Below are 14,506 nucleotides of genomic sequence, written 5' to 3'. Positions count from 1 at the left end.
TTTTAAAAATTTATTTTCCTTAAATTCTTTTTGCCGGTTGCTTGAAATCCAGATACTAGGGGCCTTTACAGTATTAACATAGAAAAGTACACTCTGAAGTTAAAGAGCTGACAGGGAGGGTAGTGAGGGCATCATTGGAAGAGAATTTGCGAGAGGGGTCAAGGATTTGTGAAAGATTGAAATAAGTGAATGTAATAGTGAACAATCTGCTGGAGAGAGTTGTAAATGAATCAGGTCATTGTGACGCTATGTAGAGCTCAGTGCAATGCTTCAGCAGCGTGCTGCCTTCACGAAGGGTTCTCCAGCGTTGTGTTTTCACTTCAACCACATTGTCTGCAGACTTTTGTATTTTACTCCAGCAGATTGTTTTGCCTCAAAAATGCACTTTTATAACAATATTTCGGTAACCCTCTGCTTTAAGACCTGAATATTATTGTTCCATTTTTTATTAATCCGGCACAGTGATGGATGGCATTGCACATCTTCCATGGGATCTAAGGAATTTCCAAAGCTGCCCGTGGTTTATTTCAGATTTATTGTCAGAGCACACACATGGCATCATATACAACCCTGAGATTCCTTTTTCCTGCAGGAGTGGCAGAATTACCCCGAATGGGTAGTGCAAAAAAAATTGTGAATAAATTGCCTGAAATTAGGACAACTAAGACTCAACTTTGGTATAAACTCAAGGAAATACTTCATCCTCTGATCACAGCAATTATTTCCTGATAAATTTTATCATTTTTAAGAAAAAAGTTTATTTTCCTTTTTTCTGTGCCGTTTGCTTGAATTCCGGATATCGGGGCTTTACTCGATCATCAAAAATCTTCTTTTCACCAAGTGTTCAGGGAGGATGTCACAGGGCCAAGATGTTTCCCCCCCCCCCCAGAACAAAACATTTGAATTTCAAACTGAATGATAAGAAGAGCATTCTAGATCTTTTTTACATCTGAAAATTAACTATTTTGTTGTGTTCCTTTAAACTATTGAACAAGATGTTTTCTTTCTGTTTTGTATTTGGATGCAACAATGCATCACAGGCATTTGAGGGACATTCCTACATTTAGCATGGTTCCCACGAAGCTGCGAGGCAGATGGGATGGATTATTGGACCATTTCCTCATGCTTATGACATTTTTGGCTTTCAAAGTTACACGTACAGTCTTGGATCTCTGACTCAATTTCTTAACAAACCAATTGACCAAGATTAACCACTGTCACATCAGTGGGAGGCCGAGATGAATGGTGCCCTTGCTCTGTAAGGTTTTTTTTTTGAAGTACAGTAACAGGCCCTTTCCTTACCACAAGGCCATACCATCCAATTACACCCAATTGACCCCCTACCCCCACCCCGGATAAGTTTTGAATGGTGGCAGGAAACAGGAGCCCCCGGGGATAACCCGTGCAAACGCGGGGATAATGTGCAAACCCTTGACAGATGGCACAGGATTCGAACCCCTGTCCTGATCGCTAGCGCAGTAATAGCGTTGCACTAGCCTTGCCTGCCCCGATGTCAGCTTTTCTCTCTGGCCAAAACGAAGAAAGATTATTGGGATGGGAGCTTGAAAAAGAATAGTAAAAAAAGAACCAAGTTTGATTCAAGTATTTTGCACAGTACGTGCTGATAGCAATGTTAAAGCTTTCAACTATTTCCACACTGCAGTGTCTCACAGCTGCATGTTGATGGACTTTCAACAACTGTTTGGTTCGTGGCTGGAGAAAGAGGCAGTGAGGCTCTGTGGGAAGAACTGTGGTTTAAGGTTAATTCTATTCATTCACACTGCACAGCATCATTGAATTGTGTTGCTGTGGCTTTGCCAATCCAGGACACACGCTACCCAGGTGGCCTTTTGAGAAAATTGCCGAAGCAATCGCCGTGGAAAAGGCTTCAAGGAAGAGTGGAAAAATTTGCATGAAATTGCTGGCTGTGCCCCACCACCCAAGAGCACTAGCCCCTTTGACACAGCCACTTCAAGGCAGGAATATTGCATTTTTATTGCTCCATACCTTCTATGTAAAAGATACGAACATGGAATGGGAGGGGGGTGTGTGGCCATTGTAGTCCTGCCTTTAAGCTAGCAGGAGAGGTTGTCATAGTGCCGAATCAACGTCAGTAAAAAGGCCGAGCTTGCAGGCGGGAAATTAAGTCTATGTTATACGTCACATTAGACACCGATGCTGTTGTGTTGAAAGTCACACGTCTTTGGCTTCTAGAATGCCGGCATGCTTTGTAAGATGACACCCTGGGGCAGCATTATGCCGGCATTGTTTGGTTCCGTGCAAACAAGCAAAGTCGGCTTCTTTGCAGCAATATTGCGGGATTTCTGTGTAAAACAGGCTACTGTTACGCAGAAGCAGGCCATTTGGCCCATCTCATCTGTGCTGAACTGATTATTGAGCCCATTCCCATCAACCTGCACCCAGACTATAGGCCTCCGTACCCCTCCCATCCATATACTGATCCAATCTTCAGTTGAATGTCAAAATCCAACCCATATCCACCACCTTCGCTGGCAGCTGGATGCATGCTCTTACTTCTCTCTGAGTGAAGATGTTCCCCAAATACTCCCCTTAAACATTTTACTTTTCATCCTTGACCTCAAGTTCTTGCCTCTCCCAACCTTAGTGGGAAAAACCTGCTTGCACCTTCCCCATCTATTCTCCTCATATTTTTGTAAACAGCTCTCAAATTTCCCCCCAATTCTCCAATGCTCCAGGGAATAAATTCCTAAACTGTTTTAACCTTATCCCATAACTCAGTTCCTGAAGTCTCTGCAACATCCTTGGAAATCTCTGCACTCTTTCAAACTTTTTGATATCTTTCCTGCAATTAGGTGACCAAAACTGCACACAATGCTCCAAATCTGGCCTCACCAATGTCTGAAACAACTTCAGCATAACATCTCAACTCCACTACTCAGTACTTTGAGTCAAGGCCAGTGTGCCAAAAGCTCTCTTTACAACTGTGAGAGTACATTCTATCTCCAATGTGTGTGTATATATATATATATATATATATATATATAGATATATAGTGGTATAGGATGGCTGTGATTGGCTGAGAGCGTAGCCACGCCTACTGGCAGGTCTTAAAGGGTTGCTCCTAGCCAGACCCAGATCATTCTGGACTGGTCGACCTACATGTGATACGCTCCAGTCTTCTTGTTAATAAAAGCCTTGGTTTGGATCAACGAGCCTTTGATTCTTTCGACGTGCACTACAATTTTATTAACTAGAAAGCTTTCAAGGGATGGAGCGTATGCTGCGACCGGAACGCCTCATCATCGACCCGCAGTCGGCTACAGCTTCGAATGACTTTAAGCACTGGGTGAGGTGTTTCAAAGCTTACCTACAACTCTCTGACCCTGCCGTGGAGCAGGTCGCCCATCAACTACTAGTATTGATGTCTATGGTGTCCCCGAGAGTCTATGAGAGCATCCAGGACACAGCCACTTACACCGCAACCATGGTGTTGAAAGGACTCTACGAGCGACCGATAAACAGGGTCTACGCCCGGTACAAACTAGTGACCAGGAGGCAACTGCCCAGTGAGTCCTGTAGAGCTTATAGCCAAGCACTAAGGGCACTGGGCAGAGCCTGTGCCTGCTCAGACAGAACTGCTGCTGAGACCACCGATGATCTCATTCGGGATGCTTACGTGGCCAAAGTCCGATCGAATGAGGTGAGGCAGCGCCTACTAGAGCACGGGGGAGAAAACCTAGAAGACGTGATCTGGATCACAGAGACAATGGAGGATACGGTCTTAAGTATGGACGCTTACTCTCAGGGCTGGACCCCACGCTATGAAGTGAGTAAGATGCTCTCCCACAACCCTACTACCCCATGGCCCGCCGGCGTCCTGTCGGCCGCCGCTCCACTGCCAGTGCTACTTCTGCGGGAGGGATAAGCACAGCAGGTCCCAGTGTCTGGCAAGGAAAGCCAGGTGCCAGAAGTGCCTTAAAACTGGACACTTTGCTGTAGTCTGTCACTCCAAAATGGCTGCAGTCAAACACAGCGCCTCGTGTGAGGCCCAACCATCACCCTCCCATTCAAACATCTCTTCTTCAGAGCTCTCGTCCAGTGAGAGCGAGGACTCCACCGCGCAGTAACGCCTGACATCACAGGGCAGGCACCGAGCGCGGAAGGTATAGCCCACCCTCGCCACGATGACGTTGACCTGCTTGGACCTACCATGGAGCAACGACTGCCCAGGCCCAAGCCCCGACTTCAACGACCGCTGTCGCTGCCATCGCCACTACTGACACTGTCGACCAGGTACATGCCGCCATCGCTGCCACCACCGACGCTGCCGACCTGGTACCCGCTGACGCTACCGCCAACGACTGCCCACCTGACCGCGTCACCACCGCCGATTGCAAGCAGCAACCCCCAGCACCTACCGTTGGTTGGCTGACACCCCCAGCAGGCTGCAGGCCGCAGCCCCAGCTCCTCGATGCTGACAGCTCCAGCCCGACTGATTCTGTGACGTCACCACACACACGTAGTGCACTTCAGGCCCGATGCTGCATGACGTCATCACACAAGACTCCACTGTTCCCAGCACAGGTCTCTGCATCAGTGTCCCTGGACCAAGACTGCCCCCATCCCCTTAAAAAACCAATGGAACTGATTAAAGTGCATGGACTATACCAATTGCTTATTTGACTCTGGGTCAACCAAGAGTTTTATCCGTCCAGACCTGGCCCACCATTGCAGACTGGTTATTCTCCCCACTGACCAGAGGATTTCATTGGCGACCAGGTCACACTCGACTGGGGTGAAGGGGTATTGTGTGGCATCACATTTACTGATTTTAAACTGTTAGTCCTCCCCCAACTGTGTGCTCCCGTATTGCTGGGACTGGATTTTCAGTGCCAGTTCCGAACTGTTTCCCTGCACTATGGGGGACCCCACACTCCACTCTCTGTCTGTAACCACTCCACCCCAGAGGCCTCCTGCCAGCGACAGCTCAAGCCACCTGCCCCCACACCCCGGCGCCCCACTTGTAGCCTCTCCACCCTCCGAGTCGCTCCTCCAGAACTCTTCACAAACCTGACCCCTGGCTGGAAACCAGTGGCCACCAAAGGCCGGCAGTATAGTTATGAAGACAGGAAATTCATCACAAGCGAGGTGTGCAGACAGCTGGACGAGGGCATTATCGAACCCAGCTCAAGTCCCTGGAGGGCCCAGGTGGTGGTGGTTAAAAACGGGGAAAAGCCTCAGATGATGGTTAACTACAGCCAGATAGTCAATTGCTTCACACTTCCCACGGATCATGGATGTGGTGAATCAGATTGCCCAATACTGTGTGTTCTCCACTATTGACTTACGTTCGACCTATCACCTGCTCCAGATCTGCTGAGAAGATCGACTTTTCATGGCCTTCAAAGCAAACGGGCGGTTGTATCAATTCCTCAGGGTACCCTTTGGGGTCACAAATGGTGTTGCAGTTTTCCAGTTAGAAATGGACTGGATGGTAGACCAGAACGGGCTAACAGCTACTTTCCCGTAACTGGACAGTGTCACCATCTACAGCCATGACACGCAGGACCATGATTCCAACCTTGAGAAATTTTTTCAGACTGCGATTCGGCTGAACCTAACCTAAAATTTCGACAAGTGTGACTTCCGGATCACTCTGCTTGCAATTCTAGGTTGTGTGGTGGAGAACGGGGTGGCAATGCCAGGCCCTGACCGCATGCGTCCCCTCATGGACTTGCCCCCCCCCCCCCACACACAAAAGGCACTTGGACGCTGACTGGGTTTCTTTTCGTACTATGTCCAATGGGTTCCACACTATGCTGACAAGGCACGGCCACTTATCAAGACCACCTCCTTCCCCCTGTCAACCAAAGCTAAAGCGGCCTTTGACCACCTCAAATCAGACATCGCTGCTACAACGCTGCATGCCATTGACGAGTCCATTCCATTCCAAGTAGAGAGCAACGCATCCGATTTTGCACTGGCGGCCACTTTAAACCAGGTCGGCCGGCCGGTAGCCTTCTTCTCCAGGACCTTCCAGGGCCCCGAGAGCCGACACGCCTCTGTCGAGAAGGAGGCCCAGGCCATAGTCGAAGTAGTACGTCGTTAGAAGCCCTACATTACTGGCAGGCGCTTTACGCTGTTGACTGACCAACGCGCAGTCTCCTTCATGTTTAGCAATACCCAGCGAGGTAAGATCAAGAATGACAAAATCGGCAGGTGGAGAATCGATTATGCCAGACCCTAACCGCATGTGTCCCCTCATGGACTTACCCCACCCCCACCAACACCCAAAAGGCACTCAGGCACTGTCCCCCATCAATTATGACATATTGTACCAGCCTGGTAAACTTAACGACCCACAGATGCACTCTCCAGGAGGACTTGCGCCAACATACAACTGGACAGGCTGCAGAGACTCCACGAGGAGCTCTGTCATCCAGGGGTCACTAGGTTCGCGCACTTTGTTAAGGCTCGCAACCTGCCCTACACAGTCGAAGAGATTCGCTCCATGACCCAAGCCTGCCCAGTGTGCGCCGTGCAAGTCCCACTTCTTCCATCTGGAGAACACCCACGTCATCAAAGCCTCCCGACCCTTTGAACATCTAAGCGTGGACTTCAAGGGGCCCCTACCGTTGATCAACCGTAACACCTACATTCTTACGGTGATCGACGAGTATTCTCGTTTCCCGTTCGCTGTGCCATGCCTGGACATGACCGTCTCTTCAGTCATAAAGGCCCTGCACAGCACCTTCGCCATCTTCGGGTACCCCAGTTACATCCACAGTGACCGGGGGTCCACGTTTATGAGCGCCGAGCTGCGGCAGTACCTTCTGGAGCGTGGTACTGCTTCAAGCAGGACCACCAACTATATCCCTCTTGGTAATGGGCAGGTTGAAAGAGAGAATACCACCATCTGGAAAGTGATTACGCTTGCCCTCCGGTCCAAAGGCCTCCCCACCACTCGCTGGCAGGACGTGCTCACTAGTGCCCTACACTCCATCCGCTCCCTCCTATGCACTGTGACCAATGCCCCCCCCCCCCACCATGAAAGGATGTTCTCTTTCCCGAGGAAACCCGAATCGGGAATAACCACACTGGCATGGCTCACTGTTCCCGGGCCTGTCCTCCTGCGACACCACGTCCGGTACTCAAAGAACGACCCTTTGGTTGACTGAGTGATGCTGCTTCATGCAAACTCGCATTATGCATACATTGAGTACTCGGATGGGCGGGAGGACACAGTCTCGGTAAAAGACCTAGCCCAAGCCGGATTGGACCCAGCAGTGCTCCCAACCCAACCTCCTCCAACTCATTCTCCCCTAGATCACATGCTCGAACAGAGGGATCAGCACTACCCCACCAACTCAGGCCAGCCTGTCAACAACGCCGTTGGGGAATTGAGCGAAGCGGTGGTCGCACCGAATGAGTCCGCCAGTGACAAGACTCCAGCGATCCCAATCCCAGCACCACAGCGGTCACGCCAGACGATCAGGCCCCCCGACTGTTATAGCCCCTAACCTCCCACCAGTTTCCTTCCTTTTTTTTTACACCCTCCATTCACCCCGGGGTCAGTTCTCAAAGAAGGGGGGAATGTGATAGTACAGATTCTACCTCCAATGTGTATATGTATATTTTGTGGTATAGGATGGTTGTGATTGGCTGAGAGCATAGCCACATCTACTGGCAGGTCTTAAAGGGTTGCTCCGAGCCAGACCCAGATCATTCTGGACTGGTGGACCTACAGGTGATACGCTCCAGTCTTCTAGTGAATAAAAGCCTTTGTTTGGATCAACAACCCTTTGATTTTTTTGACATGCATTACAGCAACCTCATCTACTTGTAACACCACTTCCAACGAAATTGTTTATCTATATTCCCAGATCTCTGTTCTGTCGCACTCATCAGTGCCCGACCGTTCACTGCATGCCCAAACGTGGTTTAACTTCGCAAAGTGCAACATATAACACTTTTCCGCGTTAAATTCCATCTGCCGTTTTACAGCCCACTTTTTCAACTGGTCCAGATCCCTCTGCAAGCTTTGAGTGCCTTCCTCACTGTCCACTGCACCTCCATCTTGGTTTCATCTGCAAATTCTGCTGATCCAATTTACCACATTATCATTCAGTTCATTGATGTGGATGACAACCAGCTAATGGACCCGGCACTGATCCCTGAGGCACACCGTTAGTCACAGGCCTCCAGTCGCAAAGACATATCAAAACAATACAGGTATTTTAAAAAAATAAGCTCAGTGTTTGTGTGGCAGTGGAGTTATACACTGAATGCACAAACAACAACTACAAATGGTGACGTTAATAACCTATAAGGCAAAGCCCCCCTGTTGTTGGTTTATCTTCACCTCAGACACTAGGTGAGGTCTTGGTTCCCTGGCACAGCACATTTAGATAAACAGTAGATTCTTGGCCTCAGTTTTGTCCACACATTTTTGGAGTGAGACTTGAGTCTCTAAGAAGTGTGAGTTATTTATTTAAGTTGGATTGTATATTTTGTTTTTAACAATATTCCTGCTGTTGACTGAAATTAACTAAACTTTTACTTGTGGACAAGATTTAATTCTTCATAAGCCGAGGAACTAATGGTCAGAATATTGTCACCTGGCATCGATTGCAGAGGGTGGTGAACTCAGCCATTGCCATCAAGGGTACCAGTCTTCCCTCCATTGAGGGTGTTTCCAAGAGGCAGTATTCTCAAGAAACCAGCCTCTGTCATCAAGGACCTTCACTACCCAGGCCGCGCCCCCTTCTCACTGCTCCCACAGGAGCCTGAAGATGAAGATCCAACATTACAAAAACAGCTTCTTCCTCTCCGCCATCGGAATTCTAAATGGGCAGTGAGCCACAGGCACTACCTCACTTGTTCTCTTGCACTAATTTATTTCTTTTAAAAAAATGTAATTTATGGCAATTTTTCACCCGCAAAGGAACGAATTTTGTGCCGCATAGGAACATAGGAACTTAGGAAATAGGAACAGGAGTAGGCCAAAAATGGCCCATCGAGCCTGCTCCGCCATTCAATACGATTATGGCTGATCTAATTTATGACCTAACTCCACCTACCTGCCTTCTCCCCATATCCCCTAATTCCTCTATCATGTAAAAATTTATCTAACCGATTTTAAAATATGTTTAATGTGGCAGCCTCAACCACTTCCCTGGTTAGAGAATTCCAAACATTCACTACTCTCTGGGAAAAACTATTTTTCCTCATCTCTGTTCTAAATCTACTCCCCCGAATCTTGAGACTGTGTCCTCTCGTTTTAGTTTCAAAAAACCTGCCTACATCTATCCTATTCATACCCTTCATAATCCTATATGTTTCTATAAGATCTCCTCTCATTCTTCTGAACTCAAGCGAATACAATCATAAGTCAACCCCTTCATCCCAGGGATCAACCTAGTAAACCTCCTCTGGACCGTCTCCAAAGCCAATATATCCTTCCTCAAATATGGAAACCAGAACTGGAAACAGAACTCCAGGTGGGGTCTCACCAGTACCTTATACAGTTGCAACATTACCTCCCTACTCCTGAATTCAATTCCTCTAGTGATGAAGGCCAACATTTCATTTGCCTTCTTAATAACCTGCTGCACCTGCCACCTAACTTTTTGCAATTCATGCACAAGCACTCCCAAGTCCCTCTGCACAACAGCATGCTGTAGTTTTTCACCCTTTAAATAATATTCAGCTCTTTTATTCTTGCCAAAGTGGATAACCTCACACTTACTAACATTGTATTCCATCTGCCAGACTTTTGTCCACTCATCCAGCTTAACTATATCCCTCTGCAGACTCTCCACATCCTCATTACAATTTGCTCTTCCACTCAATTTGGTGTCATCCGCAAACTTGGCTACACCACATTTTGTCCCCTCCTCCAAGTCATCAATGTAAATGATGAACAGTTGTGGGCCTAACACTGACCCCTGTGGCACCCCACTTACCACTCTCTGCCAACCTGAAAAACTCCCATTTATCCCGACTCTCTGCCTCCTGTCAGATAACCAATTTTCAATCCAGGCTGATATACTTCCCCGGACTCCACTTTCCTGTAACTTACTGATAAGTCTCTTGTCCGGCACCTTATCAAACGCTTTCTGGAAATCCAAATATACAACATCAACCTGTTCACCTCTATCCACCGCACCCATTATATCCTCAAAGAATCCTAACAAGTTTGTCAAACAAGATCTTCCCTTTCTAAAACCATGCTGCGTCTGCCTGATTGAACCCTTACTTTCCAAAAGTTTCACTATTTCATCTTTAATGACGGCTTCAAGCATTTTTCCAACCACAGACGTCAAGCTAATTGGCCGATAATTTCCAGTTTTCTGCCTACATCCCTTCTTAAAAAGTGGCGTGACATTTGGTGTCTTTCAGTCTGCCGGGACCTGCCCAGAATCCAAGGAATTTTGATATATGACCACCAATGCATCAACTATAACTTCTGCCATTTCTTTTTGAACCTTGGATGCATATCATCAGGACCAGGTGATTTGTCTGGCTTTAGTCCCATTAGTTTCTCATGACAATATGTTCTGATTCTGAATAAATAGTTGGGAGCAGTACCAAGAAATCTTCAGGGCTGCTAGTTCACTAAATCCATTTCTTGAACGGAATGAGCCTTCTTGGGCTCAAGGTTAATGTGCTGAGGAAGGATGGATGGGATCTGATTATTTAGATAATTGGGCTGATATGAATATTTGAAGAAGAAATTTTAATTATACTTTCATTACTGTCATGCCATTTGTTAGTTATAGAGAACAGGAAACTGAATAAAATATAGTTTTGCTTCCCCAAGAACTGATATAATAGAGGTCCCCTCTTGTCTGTGTTTTTTTCCTTTCCACGTGGTCCAAAAATAATGTATAGATCGTATTTAGATCAACTGTTGTGGCATTGCAGTGCTAGTGTTCAAGTAACCCTTTTTTGATCTTATTATAATTGTTCTATTTTATTATTAGTTATTGTTGTTAAAACCTCTTATTGTGTGCCTAATGTATAAATTAAATTTTGTTATAGGAAAATAAATCGGTGTCTATGTAGGGTTTGGTATTATCCACGGTTTCAGGCATCCCTTGGAAGTCTTGAAACACATCCCCTGCAGATAAGGGGGAGGCGGTGGGGTGGGGGGGGGGGTGCGAAACTACTGTATTTCTCCGGAGTGGGAGAATCAAGAACCAGAGGACACAGGTTTCAGTGGGTGGGGGAGGAGGGGAGAGATTTACTTGGAACCTGAGGGGTTACATTTACACTAGGAGAGCAATGTGGGATAGGCTGACAGAGGAAGTTGCGAAGTTTAATAAATACCCAGGAGGATTCATGGATGGGATAGGTTTGAGGGATATGGGCCAAATGCAGGCAGGTGTCACAAGCATCATCAGGTTGATCCTGACTCTTGAAAAAGGGGAGGAAAAGAAGTAAAAACACAAAGCTGGAGAAACTTAGCTGGTCAAACAGGGTCCTTTATAGAGCAAAAGTAAAGATGGATACCCAAAATTTCGGGCTTGAGCCTTTATCAAGGTATGGAAAATTGTCAGTGGGGGCGAGGCATGCTAAGACCCACGGCCACATCTCATCCCTTACTCTTTTATTGGGATGCCTGCCAACATTTTTCTATTCCTTAATAAAGGGCTCAAGCCTGAAACATCGGTTTTGCATCTTTACCTTTGCTATATAAACTCAGACACCTGCTGAGTTTCTCCAGCTTTGTGTGTTTACTACAACCAGGTGTCTGCAGGACTTTTGTGTTTTACTTCTGAGAGAAAAAAAAAATACATTGATATGGCAGCTAAATGTTTCCCAAGGTAATCACCTTCAAAGTTTTCTCTCTGTTTTGTTCAGGGGCTGTGATAGTTTGTCTCTGACAGATATAATTTCAGCTTTGCAACCATTTCCCCTTTTTCACAAAGTCTTTCTGGGCCCCCATTGATGTTGTACCCAGTAAAATGCTGCCTTAATGTCAAACAAGTTTTTTTTCACGATTCCTGGTGATCACAGAGTGACTGATCTCCCCAGCTATGAGATCACATAGTGTGCTGTCCCAGAAACCCGTCGAATCCAGCTGTGGGATTGATCCACATTTGAAAGCAACAGTTCACAATGAAAGATGTAGCCATTGTTGAGGTTTGATAAGTATCATTAACCTGCACTATGCTCACGGTTAACAACTTATCTGTGAAAAAGCAAGATGGTGTGTTTCTACGTGTACACTTTTATTAAGGTGACAATTGTGGGAAAGGATGTGATGCTGGGTGAATGTGAAGTTTAACTGGAGAACTGATCCATCAGAATCACTGGTGCTTGATTGAGCTGCTTCAAATCAAGGACATCTCATGAATGAGGAGTTCTATTGTTGAGAATACTAAAGATTGAATAAATATTTTATTAGATTTAGCATTTTTTTAAATCTGTGAAAAAATAACTACCAGTATACCAGTTTATGCCTGCAAGTCCACGAGTTTATTATTTTTTTAATTTTTTTTATTTTTCACCCTATAAACCAGGGGTGTCAAACTCTAATTCACAGAGGGCCAAAATTAAAAACTTGGACTAAGTCGAGGGCCGAACTAAATATATATTGAAAATTTTCAACAACATCTGTATGTTTTCTCTTCTTTCAACATATGTAATGTTAAACTTTAGGATATAACTTTAGGAGGATAATGTTACAAGTCAGGAGTAGGTAGCTCAAGTTCACCCATTGCTTGAGCTGAGGGAAACATATTTGGTCCCTGTGGAGATGTAGTCAGCATTCACAGGCTGTGTCCATTTTGGCCTGCATCAGGACTCAGCATTTCCTGCTCACTCATCAGGCTCTAGGCCTCTATTCACCCTTGACCCACCATCCCTCTATCTGACCAGTCCTTTACCCAACTTCTACTCACCCCTCACTGCACTCGCTCTGCCTCTACCCACCCCATCCTATACACGCCCCTCTACTGCCTCTCCCCTCAACCTGATCCTCCCTCTACTCGTCTCTCACCCTCTAATCACCCCTCCCCTACTCGCCCTTCCCCTCCCCTTTTACCTCTTCCCTATCCACCCCTCCTTCTACTCATCCCTCCCTCTAACTGCCCCTCGCACCACCATAACTTCCCCTGCCCAATACTCCTCACCTACACCCTCTGCCCACCCCTGCTTACCCACCCACTCAGGCCCAGCGCGCTGCCGATCAGCCTTTGCGGACAGCCACCATCTCCCTCTTCACGTGCAGGGCCGAACCAGCCGTCCCTGGGGTCCGCACGGGTGCAAGTGCTGAAGGCCGTGGCGACCGGGAGAAGTGCGCTCGCGCTGTGGAAGGGCCGTCCGGTGCCAGTCGCGCGGGGCTCGCGCTACCCAGGGGCCGTGCGCAGCCTGCCATGCCCGTCGCGCTGACAGGAAATCACAGGCGCTCGCCCATCCGCCGCACCGCTCGACAGGTGGGAGAAGTGACTGGTTGTGCAGGGAGCCTTCCAACTGGCTTGCCGGCTGATGACATCAACGGACTTCTCGTGTTACAATTTCTCGTGTTACAATGGGGAAGGATGTGCAATGAAGGGGGAGGATGGTGGGGGTGACATTACCAAAAAACAGCATCAGCTCTCGCTGCAGGGCGGGCCACCTCTAATACATTTTTGAAATGATCTTGCGGGCCAAATATAATTATATCGCGGGCCAAATTTGGCCCACAGGCCAGAGTTTGACATGTGTGCTATAAACCATATTGACCAAGATACATACAGACATTTTTTCTCTTGAATATATACAGTGTTATTTTCTCCCCCTTTTTCCCCCCTCCCTTTCCTCCCTCCCTCACCCCCTTTCCCATTTATTTGAAGTTCAATCTATAAGATACATTAAACCCATTAAACAATGTCGTCACTTAATAAAAATAATCAAGAAATTTTACTGAGTCAGTTCTTTTTGATAAGAATATCCAGTGTAGTCTGTTTGAGAGTATTGTGCCTTGAAAAACAATAGTAAAACCGCTGGTATCTGGCACCTATGGGGATTGGTGGATGCTGGATAAGTAACTTTGCCGATTGCTTGATTGCGTGGATTGGTGAACTAACTATGGGTGGGGTGGGGGGGGGGGTGCAATTTTATACCTATTTATTTGCTACAATTTATTTATTTATTTGCCACACTTCAATTCCTGAATAACGGGGATTTTGCTTGTCCTTCTGACTTGTTGAAATGATGCTGTCCGCGATCCTGCTGATGGATGGGCGCTGAATGAGGGATGTCCTGTACGGAGCTCCACCTCTGACGTGGTGTAAAGATTGCTGTGAAGAAGACATAAAGAATGACATGGACAGGTTAAGTTGGGTATCTGGCAAAAGGAAGGGACTGTGGAAAAATGTGGAATTGTCAATTTTTACTGAATAAAAGAGACAAAAATGGGACATTATCTAAAAGACGAAAGACTGCAGAGTTTTGACTTGGAAGGATCCAGGTATTTCCCTGCATGGACAGCATGGTTAATGCAACGCTGTTACGGCGCCAGTGACCCAGATGGAAT

At 46.8% G+C, this 14,506-nt stretch overlaps 1 protein-coding gene across 4 annotated transcripts in view; it reads left to right on the top strand.

Moving 5' to 3' along the window:
- The window catches only part of lrmda (leucine rich melanocyte differentiation associated), an 860,999-nt gene that overhangs the window by 618,072 nt on the left and 228,421 nt on the right, over positions 1–14,506 (top strand). The window lies entirely within an intron of this gene.

This window comes from Narcine bancroftii, chromosome 6 (assembly GCF_036971445.1).
Source record: "Narcine bancroftii isolate sNarBan1 chromosome 6, sNarBan1.hap1, whole genome shotgun sequence".
NCBI lineage: Eukaryota > Metazoa > Chordata > Chondrichthyes > Torpediniformes > Narcinidae > Narcine > Narcine bancroftii.
This window is presented reverse-complemented; position numbering and strand designations above follow the sequence as displayed.